Genomic DNA, 5,614 nt, shown 5'->3' on the forward strand with positions numbered 1-5,614 from the left:
GGGGCCAGACTGGGCAGCGCGGCGGGGGCCCCGGCCGGACGGCGCCGACGCAGGCCCCGCCCCGCGCACCCATTGGCCCGCCGGTCTCCGGGCCCGGCCCCTGCCTATCAACCGCCGGCCGGGGTCTGCCCGTCAAGCTCAAGCCTCGCCCTCCATTGGCCCGGGGTACGGCTCCTCCCACCGCCTGTCAAGCCCGCCCACCACCGGGAAACCCGTCAGGCCCCGCCCCCCAGGCCCTGGCGGGTCCCTCCCAGTGCCTGTCCGGACGCAAGCCCCGCCCACTCCCGGGCCCCGCCTCGCGCGCGCTGGCTCCTGTGCGCAGAAACCCTGGGTACCCCTGGCCCTCCCAGCTGCGGCCCTGGGGAGCGGGAAGGTGGGTGCTGCGGGGGTCAAAGTGCACCCCCCGGGTGAGGCCAGGGTCAGATCCCGCTTCGACTACTTTCTAGCGGGACTGACCTGGGCAACTCGGGTCACCCCGGAGCTTGTTTTCGCGTCCGCGCCTCCGGTCGCAGCTGGTGGAAAGGGACCTGGGCTACCGCGGACACTCAGGAGGTGTTTGTTGACTATTCAGTCCAGACAGACCAGCCCTCCCTTCTGCTCCCACGTGGAGCCTTGGAGGATTTCGGGAGCCACTGACCAATCTGGCAGTGGGACCAGGTCACTAGAATGGACAGCCTGGCAAAGGTCACGGGGTCAGTCCCTCGCTTCACGCGGGCGTGAGTGTGTGACCTGCCAGGAGCCTCACATGAGGGAAGCAGATTCCACCACCTGCTAGAAAGGCTTGGAGCCCTCCCACTTGTAAGATGGGGTGACAGCAGGGCCTACGCACACAGTGATGGGGAGGGCCAGATGAGATAAGGGGAGGCCTGCTAATTGTCATTATTTCCTCCTGCATCCCCAGGCAGTGGGAGGAAAGGCATGAGCTATGGACTCATCAGGTTACAGGTTCAAATGCCAACCCTGCCACTCAGAGACGTCCTGAGCCACTCCGTGCCTGTTGACGTACCTGTGCCACGGGGACAGGGCGGCCTCTCCAAAGTTGGTTCACAAGTGTAAGCTTGGAAGTTCCTGGCTTAGGTCCTGGCACTCACTAGGTGCCCAGCAAATGTTTTTAAAATTCCTACAGGGGCTTCCCTGGTGGTGCAGTGGTTGAGAGTCTGCCTGCTGAAGCAGGGGACGCGGGTTCGTGCCCCGGTCCGGGAGGATCCCACATGCCACGGAGCGGCTGGGCCCGTGGGCCATGGCCGCTGGGCCTGCGCGTCCAGAGCCTGTGCTCCGCAATGGGAGAGGCCACAGCAGTGAGAGGCCCGCGTACCCCCAAAAAAAAAAAAAATTTCCTATAGGAAGCTGACCCGGCCTCACCACACCTGGGTGTCTGGAGTGGCCCAGGGCACTCGGTCCCAAATGGCTCCTGCTGCTTATCTATCTGCAAAATGGACACCAGTAGCAGATACCTCCCTAGTGGGACTGCAGGCCTGGTCTGGTGGGTTTTCTGGGTTCAGGCCCCTGCCAACCACTCGGACTCCTGCTCCTCCCATGCTCCCCGTCGCCCCCTCCGCTCCATGCCATATGCACGGGTTCTCAGTGCTGCCCCTTGTACACGCCAATACCGGTCCTGCCTCATGGCCTGTGCCTCTGCTGTTCCCTCTTCCTGAAACATCTTTCTCCCCTAGCCTCCCACCGTGACTGCTGGGGCTGGTCCCTTTCATCCTGCAGGCCTCCTCTTAAATGAACTCCCCTAAGAGGCTTTCTGGCCATACCCCCAAATCAGTTGTAATTCTCTGCACAGCATTCATGCCACCAATGCCTTTCCTATTTCCTCTGCTTTTAATCTGACTCTTAATCTGGACTGTCAGCGCCTCCTGGGCAGGAATCTGGCCAACTCACTCCCTGTGGGGCACTCCCGATGCACAGCCCAGGGCCTGGCACATAGTAGGCCAGGAAAAATGTTTGAGGAATGAGCAAAGGACAGACAGAAAGCATGCCACAGACATTGGAAGCAACTCTAGTCCCATGCTGGCCTGCTCCTATGACTCAGACGAGGCCCTGCCGTTGGAGGAGGTGATGGTTAGTCAGGGAGCCTGACAGACAGCCCAAGAATCACAAAACTCCATGTGGGCTGCTATAAATAGATGCATGAGCAAGAGTCCCAGGACGGTGCCAGGCTCCACCCAGGTGAGGTCGGGAAGGCTCCTCAGAGGAGGTGACTTTGAGACTGGGCCTTTAAGGACCAGTAGGAGCTTGTGAGCTCATCAAGCAGAGAAGCGAGAAACAGTCTCCCTGTAGAGGGTTGGTGCTGTGCAAGCGGCCCCGTGTGAGGGCCCGGCGGGGAGGCAGGGCTCCGTCGTCCCTTCCTCGCTGGTTGCAGCTCCATGACCACTCAGAAACCAGAAGAGATATTGGACAGGGTCCCTGTAACAGGCTGCTTCTTGCCCTGACTCCTAGAAGATAGGTCCCCAACACCCTTCTCCGTGGACTCAGGGAAAGGGGTGTGGTCAGATCAGGATCTGGGTGTGAGCTGAGGTGGGCGGGGCCTGGGGTTACTAAGGGCTGGAGAGAGGATGTCTGCGCCCGGGATGGCAGGAGTTCATCCCTTCATTCACTCGACAGCTCCGTAGTAAGCACTGACTGTGTGCCTGGCGCTGAGGGCACGACGTTGAAGAGACAGACACAAGGCCCTGCCCTTGGGGAAGTGACTGGTGGACGAAACACACAAGCGAAATGCCCAAATTAAATTATAGTCACCGGAGGATCTGCTACTGGGAAAGGAGGGAAGGGGACTGGCGTGCGTCTGAGGGTGGGGCTGTAATTTTAAAGAGGGAGGACAAGCCTCACCGGCAGGTGACATATAAGTAAAGACCTGAGCAGGTGGGGGAGTTGTCATGAGGGTGTGGGGAAGAGCACTCCAGGGGGAGGAAACAGCGTGTGCAAAGGCCTTGAGGTGGACGGCTGGTGGGGGAGGAACAGGCGGGAGCAGCGGGGGATGAGGGCCCTGCTCTCACCTCTATGCACCCCTGCAGTGCTCACTCACGCCCTCGCCCCCCACCCCCCCAGCTCACACCCAAGTTCACACACCCCAGACACATGCACACGTTTGTGAGCACGGCGGGGTGCACAAGCATGGACCTGCCCGCGGAGCGGCCACGCAGGCTCAGGCACGTGCACAGATACACACACACACACACACACACACACACACACACACACACACACACACACGGCTGTGACTCCGCAAGGGCCCCCTCAGCTTACGCCCACAGTGCCCTCTGGTGGCCAGCCCTGGCATGGCGGCTGGACGTGAACTGGTCACTCTACGGAGCCCTGGGCACTTCCGGGACCTCGTCTGCTCCCCCTCCCCCTCCCCGTTCCTCCCTGAACCTTTCTTTGCAAAGGCTGTTCCCTCAGCTTGGAATGCCCTTCCCTGCCTTCTCCACCTGACTCATGTCTACCCCTCAAGGCCTACTTCTGAAACAGGGAGGGGAGGCTCTCCCTGACACTGCCCCCAGGGACCCCATCTCTGCCAGCGGCGGAAATCCCACCTGTGTCTCCAGCAGAATCGAGCTGCTCCGAGGCAGGGGCTGAGTTCTTTCTGGCCCAGCATCAGGCCAGCTGGAGGTGGTGCTTTAGGGCAGTAAGTAATTGCCCTTGAGCTTGGAGGGAGGTGGGAGCCTCCCTCAGGGTCAGGCCCTGACGTTGCAGTTTACAAAGAAGGAGACCTCGAGGGAGGGTGGGAGCTCACCTGCTCTATCTAAGCCGCCATCACTCTTGAATATCAAAGGGTGAATTCACACCAGTTGGGTGGCTCCAGGAGCAAAACAGCAAGCGCCATTGTTAGAGCACCTACTATGTGCTAATCCCTTGAAGTTCATGATTCTGTGGACTCACTATAATCAAGTTGCATGGGGGCCGTGACTTTGCTCTGGTCACTGCAGTGTCCGCACACACTGCAGGTGTGCAGTGAACAGCTGTGGAAAGGAGGATGGCTCACAGTACTGCAGCAAGGGGCAGCTGTTATCATCATCCCAGCGTAATAGATGAGAAGTGGTGGCTCGGAGAGGGGCTGAAGGCTGCTGGCAATGGCAGAGCTGTTGTTGGAATGGTCAGATGGAGACAGAGTTTTCCCTGCCCAAGCTTCCATTAATTCAAGTAGTTTGCAACACCCTCCTTCTGGGCAAATTGCATCGCCCTTGAACTCCCTCCACCGCTTTCTGGGAAGATGCCAAGTGCTTCGCTTCTGACTGAGCCCTTGGGTATGTCCAGCCCAGGACCCTTCACGGCTGCACAGAAACCCTGAGGCTTCCCCCAGGAAATCTTCCAGGCAGCCAGGGGCTCAGGGCATCCCAGGAGCCCTGGCCCAGAGCCTGTCTGTCCCCAGGCCCTCACACATAGCACTTCATGCTCGGGAGGCAGGGCCAGGGGTTCACTGACATGCATTACACTCCAAGCCCAAGACTTGACGTGACCCAGCAAGGCCAGTGTGGTTAGACCTTCATCTCACAGACAAGGAAACTAAGGCCCAAGTCTTCAAGCAGCTGGCCCAGGTCCCACTGCCAGGTAGCACAAAGCCAGGCTCTTAGCCCTGATCAGGAGCAGCGTGCTATGTATCAGGCATTTTACTAGCAGGTTCAAGCCCGTCCCCTAGAACCCAGGACCTGAGAGTCGTCCTCATCACTGTGGTGTGGGGGAGAAGTACTGCAAACACAGAGACAAGCCACGTTCCCAAGATCACAGGACCAGGGAGAAGAGAGAGAGAACTGTGTCCAGGCCGGGCTTACTCCACGACCCAGACACATCCCAATATCTGCCTGCAAAGGGCTGTTTTCCAATCTGAGGGGAGTCCTGGCTCCACCAGGATGGACATGAGTGACCTTAAGCTAATCACCTGTCTCAGCCAGGCCTTGGAGGTGATCACATCCATTCTCACTAGAGTTTGTGTCCCCTCTCAGCCATCCCCAAGCCTGGGCTTACATCCCTTCCCTGATGAGGGGTCCACCCTCTCACTGGCAGTTTCTTCCATTCCCAGGAAACTCTGCCCATTACCAGCTTCTTCCTTAAGTTATGCTGAAGTTGCCTCTTGAAGATCCCAGGCTCAAATCCATCCATCCATTCAACACATACCTCCTGAACATTTTTGCCTGACACCATGTTACATGCTGAGGGGGCAGTGAAGAACAAAACAGACAGGGTCCCTGCCTTCATGGAGCAAGCCTTCTGGGGGAGGTTGAAAAAGAAGGCAAATATATCAATGAAAGTAAATCTATAAATTAATTTCAAATAGTGATAAGGGCTAAAAACAAAAGTAAAGCAGGGCAACATGATAGAGAGGCACTAGGGTGGCTCCATTAGATGGGTGGCCAAGGAGGCCTACCTGGAGGAGGTTTCTTCTGAGCTCAGACATGGGTGACAAAAAAAGAGCTATGTGAAACTGGGTGTAGGAGCTGACTTTAAATAGTCCACGGCACACAACAGGTGCTCAAAGGGAAGGTGAGGGGGACCCCTAATTAACCATGAACTGAACAGGGATATTTTTCTTCCTTCCCTCCCAAAACTCCACTAAAATAAAAGTAAAATAAGAAAACTTTAAGGCACAAACTCACAAGGACAAAGAGAACAG

The sequence above is a fragment of the Mesoplodon mirus genome (assembly GCF_964341445.2).
Source record: "Mesoplodon mirus genome assembly, chromosome: 18".
NCBI classification, from domain to species: domain Eukaryota; kingdom Metazoa; phylum Chordata; class Mammalia; order Artiodactyla; family Ziphiidae; genus Mesoplodon; species Mesoplodon mirus.